We start from the raw sequence: 12,385 nt of genomic DNA on the forward strand, positions 1-12,385 counted from the left end.
TTAGCCGGGCATGGTGGCACGTGCCTGTAGTCCCAGCTACTCAGGAGGCTGAGGCAGGAAAATCACTTGAACCCGGGAGGCAGAGGTTGCACTGGGCTGAGATCATGCCACTGCACTCTAGTCTGGGTGACAGAGCGAGATTCCATCTCAAAAAAAAAAAAAAAAATCTTAATGGCTGGGCATGGTAGCTTACACATGTAATCCCAGCACTTTGGGAAGCTGAGGCACGCAGATTGCTTGAACCCAGGAGTTTGATACCAGGCTGGGCAACGTGGTGAAACCTCGTCTGTATTAAAAATACAAAAATTAGCTGGGCATGCTGGTGTGCACCTGTGGTCCCAGCTTGAGAGGGTGTGGGAGATCACTTTTGCCTGGGAAGTCACGGCTGCAGTGAGTAGTGATTGCGCCACTGCACTCTAGTATGGGCGACAGGGTGAGGCCCTGTCTCAAAAAAAATTATCCTGATGGCTCAATAAATCCCACACACCTTTTGTGGAGGAGTGGTGGCAAAGGAGATGTAGGACAACAAAGGGGAGACCTTGATATAATACAGCAATAAACAGAACTTTGAGCTGGGTACAGTGGCTCACATCTGTAATCCCAACATTTTGAGAGGCCGGGGCAGGCAGATCGCTTCAGCTCAGGAGTTTCAGACCCGCCCGGGCAACATGAAGAAACCCCATCTCTACTGAAAATACAAAAGTTAGCCAGGTGTGGTGATGTGTGCCTGTAGTTCCAACTACTCAAGAGGCTCAGGTGGGAGAATCGACCTGAGCCTGGAAGGTCATGGCTGTAGTGAGCCATGATTGCGCCATGCACTCCAGCCTGGGCAACAGGAATGATACCTTGTCTAAAAAAAAAAAAAAAAAAAAAAAGAAAGAAAAAAAAAAAAGAACTTAGTGGCATTCTAGGTCAATATACTGGAGTTGCTTGGAAAAAACACAGTAGCTCCCAGTAAGTGGGAGGGGAAATACAATCTGATAAATTTTTAGGGAGAAGACTCTTCGCTTTGAAGGCTGTAATGTTTCCTACTCATTCCCTGGGTCCTGGCTTCATATTCCTATTCCAAAGTAACTGACAGAGGTCGGGTGTGATGGCTCACACCTGTAATCCCAGCACTTTGGGAGGCCGAGGTGGGTAGATCACTTGAGGTCAGGAGTTTGAGACCAGCCTGGCCAACATGGTGAAACCCGTCTCTACTAAAAAAAAAAAGAAAAACAAAAAACAAACAAAACAACAACAAACAAAACCAAACCCAAATTAACCAACAGAAATGTGACCATAATTGGATGACGATAACCATATAATCCTTTTGATATTCTAGCTGCCTTTCCCTTGCCTATGTCTTTCTTGAGGTGCAGTGATCATAGGTATACTTAATTTGATCAATTCCTCTTATAAAAGGTAGGCTTGATTAAACTATGGGTCTCGGCCAGAACTGGCAAAAACTTAAAGACCCCTAAAGTTGTGCCATACCAATGTATTAAATACGGTAAGTAAAATGATCAGTGGAGGTAGTAAAAAAACAGGTCAGGTCAACAAGAAAAAAAAGAAATGTAAAATATCTTAAAATTATATACATTCAAACACATATTGTTCTCCCCAGATTAAGTCTGTCAAGTGACAGTAGTCCATATGGCACTTGCTACAACTGTAGTCTTACAAGGATAGTCTGTACTTAGGAAAGCAATTATCCCAAACCCACCATTATGATTACCTTTACCTCACACACCCACACACATATCTTACATTTTATCTTTTTAAAACTTCTCCAATAAAACCTAGCTACTGTTTTGCCTTTTGCCTTTGTTGATAATAACTCCAAGGGATCATCTATAATAAATTCTCACTTGCTTGTCTTCATAGCAATGTTGGGGCTGAGAAGGATATTAATAGAATTGGCCAAGAATTAATTTAGTGATTATCTGCAGATTTCAATAATCCTTATATTATTCTCTCTCTCATCTTGTTTTTTTCTGACCCTGACAGATGGAGATATTTTCTCTTCCTTCACCATATACCTTCCCTGAAGCACTTTTCATGTAGAAAAGCCAAACTATGCCATACTCAAGTAATAGCAGAATTTATGTGGATGAATTACTCATACATCAGACTAATAAGCTGCATCAAAAGTAACCAACTGTCAGAGACATAAAGGAGGAAACTACTTCAAATAATTACACTTAAAACTTTAAGTGCCTTCATTTATGACTGGCCAATGATCTAGGCAAACAAGAAATGCTGCATGGATTGACAACTTTTTAAAATAATAAAACAAGCTATGAATTAGTAGGAATAGCTTTTTTTTTTTTTTTTTTTTTTTTTTTTGAGACGGAGTTTTGCTTTTGTCACCTAAGCTGGAGTAACTGGTGCGATCTCGGCTCATTGCAAGCTCCGCCTCCTGGGTTCAAGTGATTCTCCTGCCTCAGCCTCCCGAGTAGCTGGGATTACAGGTGCCCACCACCACGCCTGGCTAATTTTTTGTATTTTTATTAAAGATGAGGTTTCACCATGTTGGCCAGGCTGGTCTCGGACTCCTGACCTCAGGTGATCCACCTGCCTCGGCCTCCCAAAGTAATGGGATTACAGGCGTGAGCCACTGCGCTTGGCTAGTAGGAATAGCTTCTTTACTCATAAGCTCTTGGCTAAAAATATCTATTTTAGCAAAAAAGGACGATAACTCAGGAGCTGCCCTGAGAATCTTACTTTGACTGTACTTATGGAATGATAAAAAACAAAAACAAAAAACCTGTGATTTAATTATAATCAGAACAAGACAGGAATAAGCTGGGGGCAGTGGTGCGTGCCTGCAGTCCCAGCTACTCAGAGGATCACTGGAGCCTGGGAGTTTGAATCTAGCCTGGGCAGCATAGTGAGACAACCCCCCCGCCCCCACATCTCTTAAAAAGAAGGAATAAGACAAAGAAACACTTTATCTCCAGTATCAGTTGAAGGTCATCCTCTTCTATCATAAATTTCATCTTTCTACATCACTCCAGCTTATTAAGCTGTTCAAACTCAGCAAAGGAGATGAGAAACCTGTTGAGGCAAGACAGATCCTGGAGAAAGTGATTACGTGATTAATTATACAGTCATTGAAGGCTATTATTTGCAAGAGAAAACATGCTAAAGTCAAACTCAATTTTTAAAATGCCCATTGTCCAATCCCTAGGTCACCTATGTCTTCTAAGTAAACATGAATGGACCATGTAATTACTATATAAACAACAAAATATAAAGGCAAGAACTAGTTTAAAGGTGAGAGAGGACACAGGTGACATACACTACATTGGGTAAGTTATTTTACATTTTAGAGCTTCATTTTCCTTAACTATAAGAATACTGAATTATATAATCCATAAAGTTTCACCTAGAGTTAAAACTTAAAAAAAAAAAAAAAAGCCTAGAGTATAAAAACACAAAGCCCTTGGGAGGCTGAGAAGCCTAGAGTACAAAATACAAAGCTCTTGGGAGATCTGAACATTTACATTTTCTGGCCAAATTTACCTTCATAGATACTTTTGGAAAATATGTGTTTTGTGACAAATATGAGGACAGAGATTGTAAACAAAACTCATCCCTGTTTCTAAAAGAAGAAGGGAAGAGATTATACTGGCTGCTGTTGACTTTTAAGTGGTCTGAAATGCTAAACCAAAACTTTTTATGTGAATTAAATCTCTAAAGCATGAAGCCTTGACAAGTTCCATATAAAATGACATCAGGGGAAATGGAACAAACTGTAAGATAAGATCAACTTAAAAATGATTTTAGGCCGGGCATGGTGGCTCATGCCTGCAATCCTAGTGCTTTGGAAGGCCGAGGTGGGAGGATCACTTAAGAGTCCAGGAGTTTGAGACCAGCCTGGGAAATACAGTGAGACCCCATCTCTACAAAAAAGCAAAAAATTAGCCGGATGTGGTGTCATGCACTTGTAATGCCAGCTACTGAGGGAGGCCCTGAAGTGGGAGGATTGCTTTAAGCCTGGGAGGTCAAGGCTGCAGTGTGCTATGATCATGCCACTGTACTCCAGCCTGGGCAAGAGTGAGACTTTGTCTCAAAAAAACCAAAAAAACCAAACCCTACCTTTTCTGCCTATATGTACTTTATATTCCAGCCAAACAAGTCCAATGGCCAAAAGTTTCTAGTGCTCCTAGGAAACATCCCACACTTTTCTGTCTGGAATCTTTGCCTGCATTGTTTCTTAAGTCTGAAATGCCCATCCTTACTATCTCTAGTGCAACAAATCCATGCCATCCTCCAAGGTCTAGGTTTGTTTCTGTTTGTTTTTTTTTTTTTTTTTGAGACAGAGTCTCACTCTGTTGCCCAGGCTGGAGTGCAGTGGCGCAATCTCCACTCACTGCAAGCTTCATCTCCTGGGTTCATGCCATTCTCCTGCCTCCCCCTCCCGAATAGCTGGCACTACAGACGCCCACCACCACGCCCAGCTAATTGTTTGTATTTTTAGTAGAGACGGGGTTTCACTGTGTTAGCCAGGATGGTCTCGACGTCCTGACCTTGTGATCTTCTAGTTTTAAGAGCTCTGAAGATCCATAGTATATTGTGCCTTTCCTAATAATTCTAACTGGAACTAGGTCTCAAAATACTCTAAAATGTTTTTATGATATTTTCAATCAATGCCCATATCATCATACTGATAGAATGGTATTGAGAAATGGTAGGAGAAACAGTTGAATGAAACTATTCTAAAATTCCTTCTCATCTTTATCAACTGCAGATGCTTAATGAGCCCCTCTTGGATGCTACTCTTTCTTGAGTCAGCTAAGAAGAGAAGTCTGGCTCCAAACAATTCGGTCTGGAAAGAGATGGATGAGCCATTTCTTCACCTATATGTGGATCACCTGAAACTGAAACCTGAGTGTCCCGTCTCTTAATTTGTGGGTCACAGAATCCCACTAAGAATTGGAAGGACCTTAGCAGTCATTGCATGGTGCTCCTCAGTAATACTCAAATTCTATAATAACTGTTCAAACACCTCTGGGAACTTGTCAGGCAAGTATGTTGCTCCCTTCCAGAAATATAAGGAAGCAAAATTATCTTCCTAGCCAAGCCAAATACAGAAGATGCCCCATAGGAATCTGAATCTTGCTATTTGACAGTGATGATGCTGATGAACCGGTACTCCAAGCTAAACCAGTATTTGTACTGCAGATACTATTTGCATGTACTTCTCAAGCTGTAATTTGCTTCTAAGGCTGCACTCTGAAGAACTAATTTCTGGCCTGCAAAAAGAAACCTAGGTATCTTCACCCCCACTTTTGATATCAATACACTGATTTTTAAGCTCACTATGTGGCATTTAAATCTGTTGCAGACTTATCTTTCCAGACTAATCTCAATCTACTCTCCTTCACATTCATATGTTCCACTGAAACTGACCTACTCACTGTTCCTCAATAATTTTTGTTTTTTTTTTGAGACAGTCTTGCTCTGTCGCCCAGACTGGAGTACAGTGGCGCAATCTTGGCTCACTTCCACCTCCTAGGTTCAAGCGATTCTCCTGCCTCAGCCTCCAGTGTAGCTGTAATTACAGGCAAGCACCACCACGCCCAGCTAATTTTTGTATTTTTAGTAGAGATGGGGTTTCACCATGTTGGCCAGACTGGTCTCAAACTCCTGACCTCAAGTGATCCGCCTGCCTCGGACTCCCAAAGTGGTAGGATTTACAGGTGTGAGCCACTGTGGCCAGCCCCTCAATAAAATTCAGCACTTTGACATTTGTATGCGTTTTCAGGCTTTTGTAATTCCCTGGAATTCCTTTTATTTTTTCCCCCTCATTTTCTATATATGTACTAATCCTGCCATTATTTATTCAACATTTATCATGCAATAAAATGTGCCAGAATTAAGGATAAAGCTAAAACATGGCCCTTGATCCTTTTGATTTATAACCTAGCTCATTCCAGGAGGTTTTTCTTTAATTCTGAAGAAATCTCTCTTTTTTGAATTTCCCTAGCAATCTTCTCTTACAGAAATTTTGACTTACAGTTTTTAAAATACAAGATAAAAAATGCCATATGTACACAGCAAGCTTCTTGAGGGCAAGAAACTTTCTAATTTCTACTTCCTTACAGCATCTGGAAGAATACTCACCAAATACTCATTCATTCAAAAAGTATGTATTAATTCTTACAAAATCCATGTAGGTTTCAATATCTACCTATAAGGAGTCTGATGCAAAAAGACAAGGTAATTGCCTTTGTGGGGCTACTCAAGAGGAAAAAGTCTCTCTCAGTAAAAATGTAAGCAAATAAATATATATAGGAATGTATAATTACCATTTGTGTAAGTGGTATGAAGGAAGTACAACAATGAACTGTGGCAGAAAATAACGGTGAAAGAACTAATTTAGATGGAGGACAGGTGGGAAGAGAAAGAGAGGCGTTTTCTTAAAGGAGCTGACTTTAAACAGACTGATAAAGTAATTATTGGAGTTTAGTAGAAGGAAAGAGAAGAGCCTTCCTGAGTCAAGAGAAGAAGTAAGAGATCAAGGTTAACATGAACAGAACATACTGAGTGAGTGGAGGACAGGCTAATGAGGTTGAAGAGGGAAGCATAAGGAATACTCAATTAAGAATGTCTGGGCGCGGTGGCTCACACCTGTAATCCCAGCACTTTGGGAGGCCAAGGAGGGTGAATCACTTGAGGTCAGGAGTTCAAGACCAGCCTGGCCAACGTGGTGAAACCCCATCTCTACTAAAAATACAAAAGTTAGCTGGGTGTGGTGGCGCATGCCTGTAGTCCCAGCAACTTGGGAAGCTGAGGCAGAAGAATCACTTGAACCCAGGAAGCAGAGGTTGCAGTGGGGCCAAGATCACACCACTGCACCCCAGCCTGGGTGACACAGCGAGACTGTGTCTCAAAAAAAAAATCTTAAAGGTCATTTTAAGGATTCTAAGTTTTATTTCCAGGGCAATTGGAAGCTATTTAAAGGTAATATGCAGGGACTCATATTTCCTGTTTAAGTTCTTTGAGGCAGATTTACAGAAGGAAAAAAAATCTTTATAGATTAAATCCTTACGGCTACAGCTGTTTAGTTTGCCAGGATCCAGAATGGCATCTGTTAAAACTTTAGAAAGGTGAGAAGAACCATCTAATTTCTGGGCATAAAATGATTTGAGGGGCACAACTTAAGAATATTCTACAAGAACTAGTAAGGAATTTAAAATTTTTAAATTCCTGGATTTTAAGAGCTTCTAAAAGTCACATGCCACCCTTTGCAAGTGAGATTTGATCTTACAGACTATTGTTAAGAATCTGGGGGTAGGAGTTAAAAAAAAAAGTCTGGAGTCAGAAGGTATTCAAATCCTGGCTCTACTAATTTCTAGCTGAGTCTCCTGGTGACATTTCCTATAAAAGTCCCATGGGTCTTTAGTTTGGCAACAGGTACTACACATAGAGATTGCTACAGGGATCGTGTCCAGATTTCAACAGCATTTTGGTAAAATGACTCAAATTTGGTACTTGCTCAATAAATAAATCAATAAATATGATGAAGGTGAACTAGCCTCTGGGAGGGACAGGGGCAGCAGACTGTGAGACACACAGTAAGTGCTTAACAGACTACATAATCTATACTATACATCTTCAACAGTGATCTAAACAAACTCCACTTGTCACTCATACCTCTTCAAAACATTAGTGATTAATGTAAGACTTGTGAACTCCAGATTTATTTTTTAATTTAAAAAGAATTTTGAGACAGAGTCATACTCTGTTGCCCAGGCTTGAGTGCAGCGTCACAATCTCTGCAACCTCTGCCTCCTGGGTTCAGGTGATTCTTGTGCCTCAGCCTTCCAAGTAGGTGGGATTACAGGCGTGTGCCACCATACCTGGATAATTTTTGTATTTTCAGTACAGACAGGGTTTCATCATGTTGGCCAGGCTGGTCTTGAGCTCCTGACCTCAGGTAATCCACCTGCCTTGGCCTCCCAAAAAGTGCTGGGATTACAGGTGTGAGCCACCACGCCTGGCCTGTGAACTCTAGATTTCAATGCCCTGCTTTAGAGATAGTGAAAACACACTAGAGTGAGTCAAAGATGTGGATTCTGGTTCCAACTCTATCACTTTGAGTTCTTTTGGGGAAACACCTATCTCAGGGTTTCAACCTCAGCATTAACAACATTTTGGACTGGATAATTCTTTGTTGTCTGAGCTGTCTTGTGTATCACTGGGTGTTTAACAGTATCTCTGACCTCTACCAACTCAATGCCAGTAGCATTGCCCCAGTTTTGACAACCAAAAATGTCTCCAGACATTTCTCAATTTGTCCTATCCCCTTGAGAAGCATTTTCATACTCTGAATTTCAATGTCTCATCTGAAACTCATGGAAACATGGAGATAACATCTATTTTATCCTCCTTCAGGGTTACTATACGATTCAAATAAGATAATGAATGGGGAAAAAGAGGGGAGAAAAGGCCATATGTGTAAAAGCCTTATTATTACTCTGTGGTAATATTATCATTATGCTCTGTGAGAGCTCAACAATGAGGTTAACGCATTCATATCTTGTTTACAGAATTCACTATAAGGTTTAGGTAAAGGCTATATGCAGTCTAATATACCTTTTAGGTGGCTATTCAATAAATACTTGTTGATTGATCGATTCTAAGTCTGGGTCCAACAGTAACTTCATTTACTTTTGTGGCATGTTCTCATGCACACTTTTTCTGAGAATTGCTGAGTCACAACATTGCAGTATGTTTCCAAACTTAACTCCACTTAAAAGAATAGGCCTAGATTAAACAAGAATAGTTATTCATTTTTCAGATGGAAAACTGAGGTATAAAGGTTAAAGGACTAGCCAAGGTCACAGGGCAGTTAGTCTAGTGGTCATCATTACAAGCCTGATTCTGACCTCAAGCCCAGTGTTCTTTTTATTATTCGTAGCATGGTCTGTCTATCCAACTATCTCCTGTTCCTAATCTCTTAACACCAAGTTAGCTTTTTTTTTTTTTTTTTTTTTTTTTTTTGCATTCTAAGGGCAACTCAGAAAAATGGAGGCAAGGAAACAGCTGTAGTTTTGAGAGAGGCTTGGAAAAAAAAATGTAGACCTATTCCTGTTGAGGCACAACTGGATATTCTCTACATTCAGGGTAAACCAATGTCAAGCTATCCTAGTGCTCTGACAAGTCTATGAAATCCTTGCCCATTAAGTTGTCCAGGAGCAGCTAAATCTAATCGTTACCCCCGCTCCAGAGCAGCTGTGTCCTGCAATGGTTCATACCATGCTGCTGGCATACAGTATGTGCTACAACTGTCATCTGCAGTATTCTTGGCTGCTCTACCTCTAAGTGGCTCTAAGTGGGGTGAAAATGGACTTCCATACAGCCCCAAGCTCTAGGCCACATTTTGGCATTCTGTGAGTAATGCGCAAAAGCCCCAAATGCCTTTCTACAATTTGTATTTTCAGGGTCAGAAACAGAACTTTTGAGAATAATTCATAAACATGTCACCATTTATTCTACTCCTTTAAAATGTCAGATAATCTCTGATTATCATGGCTTTGCGTGAACTTTCATATGCTGAATGTTGTCACAGGGTTGTCACTCTCAAACACTGACTCAACAGTGTTCTGGATAATTCCCAGGCAAGGGGAATTGGTGGGCTGGAGCCCACCTTAATCTTTACAATGATTACAATTTGAAAAATATAAGACTAGAAATTTTTGTTCTAGCCCTGGTTTTCCATTACACTAGGTAACTTAGCCTTTCTGGTCATAGCTTCCTGAGTCAAGGAACACACTGATTCATCTTTAGAGCCTATTTCGGTCTAAAAAGTTTAGGTGCGTACAAGAACAGTTTCAGTGAGAAACAAATGCATACTTCACTTTTCGAAACGCACTCTGAATAACAGGGCTGGGCGCAGTGGCTCACATCTGTAATCCCAGCACTTTGGGAGGCCAAGACGGGCAGATCACTTGAGGCCAGGAGTTTGAGACCAGCCTGGCCAACATGGCAAAACCCTGTCTCTACTAAAAATACAAAAACTAGTCAGGTTTGGTGGCGTGCACCTGTAATTCCAGCAACTCAGGAAGCTGAGGCTTGAGAATTGCTTGAACTTGGGAGGCAGAGGTTGCAGTGAGCCAAGATCATGCCACTGCACACCACCCTGGGCGACACAGCAAGACTGTCTCAAAACAAAACAAAACAAAACAAAACAATGAAATGCACTCTGAATAATGATAGATATACTTTAGCCATTCTAACATTTCAGTGGCTTTAACACTGATTAAACACATTCCAGAACATACTGTTCATATTACTTTCCAGAACCAATCTTAAACAATCATCTCCTCTGAGAGGCACCTTGCCAAATCAGAAACAGCAAGGGCAAGAGCCCACACTGTTCTCGGAGTCAGGCTGCTCACTGTTGCAGGACATTGCCATCTTTTCTCCCCCATAAAATAAGTACATTTTATTTAATTGTTACCCAGAACAGTAACTATTGCCAGTACTCCAGGAGCTCCCCTCCTGCCTCTCCCAGTCATGCTTCCTCCTCCTCTCCGGAGGGAACTTCTCTCCTGACTTCTAAAATCATACACAGTCTTCTGTGATTTTGAAATTTATATAAATGGAAGCAGATAGAATATACTACTGTGTCTGGGTCCTTTGCTCAACATAAGTTTTGTGAGGTTCATCCATATTGTGTGTAGCAGCAGTTTGTTATTTTTCATTGCTCTACAGTTTCCTTTGAATGAATATGCAACTTACCTTTCCATTTCGGCTCTGGCATCTAAACTGTTTTCAGGGTTTTTAATAACGCCGCTGTGAACATTTGCAAATACTTCCCCTCTCCAAGACTGGTCACATTCTTCTCAGCACTTATTATAGTCAGTCTACTTAATTTTAGCCATTCTGGTGGGTATAAATTGAACTTTAATTTGCATCTTCCTAATGACTATTGACATGGAAACTTTTTCATACATGTATTGGCTTTTGGATATCCTTTCTTTTGTTAAGTATTTGTTCAAGTTTGTGGCATATTTTTCTGTGAGGTCTTTTTCTTATGGATTAGTGAAGGTTCTTTACATATTCTGAATGAGTCTTCTATCATCACATACATTGCAAATATCTTCTCCCAGTCTGTGGCTTCCCTTTTCATTTCTTTTATTGTGTCTTTTGATGAACAGAAGTTTTTTACTGTTAATGTAGTCTATTTATCATGCTTTATTTTTTATCCTAAGGGGCACTGTCATCCTTAAAACTCCTAATAAGTTACAAAAACTTTGTGAGGATAATAAGTACACGTAAAACTGGGATAAAATCTCACAACAGTATGAATATCAAATGTAAAAATACATATTGAAGAGATTGGCATATTAATAACATATATAGTAAATAATAAATGTTAATTACTTTCCTCCTAACTCAAGTGCTTCTCAAAGTGTGGTCCAAGGACCGCCTGGATCAGAATCATCGGGGAAGTTTGGGTAAAAATAAAAATTATGGACCCTATGCCACACCACTGAATCACCTCTCAGGGAGTAGGGCCTCAAAATTTAGGTGCTTATCAAGTTCCATGGACAATTCTTATGCACGCTAAAGCCTAAGAACCACAGTTCTGAATTATAGAGCTGTACAACATAGATACATAGTACACAGAATCTAAGAACTAGATGTTCAACAAGTGAGAGCTAAAAAAAAAAAAAAAAAAAAAAAAGATGGCCAGGCGTGGTGGCTCACGCCTGTAATCCCAGCACTTTGGGAGGCCCTGAGGTCAGGAGTTTGAGACCAGCCTGGCCAACATGGTGAAATCCCGTCTCTACTAAAAATACAAAAATTAGCTGGGCTTAGTGGTGGGTGCCTGTAATCCCAGCTACTCAGGAACCCGGGAGGTGGACCCAAGATCATGCCACTGTACTCCAGCCTGGGCAATAGAGCAAGACTCAGTCTCAAAAAAAAAAAAAAAAAAAAAAAAGAAAGCTAAACAAAAAGACAAATATTGCATGTTTTTAGTCATATGTGGGAGCCAAAAAAGTTGATCCCATGGAGGTAGACAGTAGAATAGTCACCAGAGGCTGGGAAGGGTGTATGTGTGTGTACTCAAGGTGGCGTGAGGGTGGGATAAAGACAGATGAGTTAACAGTACAAACAGTTGCTTAGATAGAAGGAGTAAGTTCTAGTGTTTGATAATAGCACAGAAGGGTGACTATAGTCAACAACAATACATTGTATATTTTGAAATAATTAGAATATCTGAAATGTTCCCAATACAAAGAAATGATACATATTGAAGGTAATGGATATCCTAAATACCCTGATTTGATCATTATACATTATGCAATTATTTCTTGTGCCCATAAATATGTGCAATTATTATGTGTCAGTAACTAAAAAACGAAAGCCAAGATTCAACCAGGAA

The 12,385-nt window shown here is 40.2% G+C and overlaps 3 protein-coding genes across 3 annotated transcripts in view; 1 reads left to right on the top strand and 2 right to left on the bottom strand.

Moving 5' to 3' along the window:
* The window catches only part of CDC26 (cell division cycle 26), a 258,302-nt gene extending 253,551 nt beyond the window's left edge, over window positions 1–4,751 (top strand). The window contains exon 5 of the transcript XR_007719768.1: window positions 4,736–4,751. The gene's annotated coding sequence lies outside the window, so the exon portion shown is untranslated. The remainder of the gene's footprint in view (window positions 1–4,735) is intronic.
* PRPF4 (pre-mRNA processing factor 4) overlaps window positions 1–12,385 on the bottom strand; it is a 141,300-nt gene that overhangs the window by 43,374 nt on the left and 85,541 nt on the right. The window lies entirely within an intron of this gene.
* The window catches only part of SLC31A1 (solute carrier family 31 member 1), a 40,664-nt gene that overhangs the window by 16,796 nt on the left and 11,483 nt on the right, over window positions 1–12,385 (bottom strand). The gene's annotated exons all lie outside the window — the stretch shown is intronic.

Source organism: Macaca thibetana, chromosome 15 (genome assembly GCF_024542745.1).
Source record: "Macaca thibetana thibetana isolate TM-01 chromosome 15, ASM2454274v1, whole genome shotgun sequence".
Classification (NCBI taxonomy): domain Eukaryota; kingdom Metazoa; phylum Chordata; class Mammalia; order Primates; family Cercopithecidae; genus Macaca; species Macaca thibetana.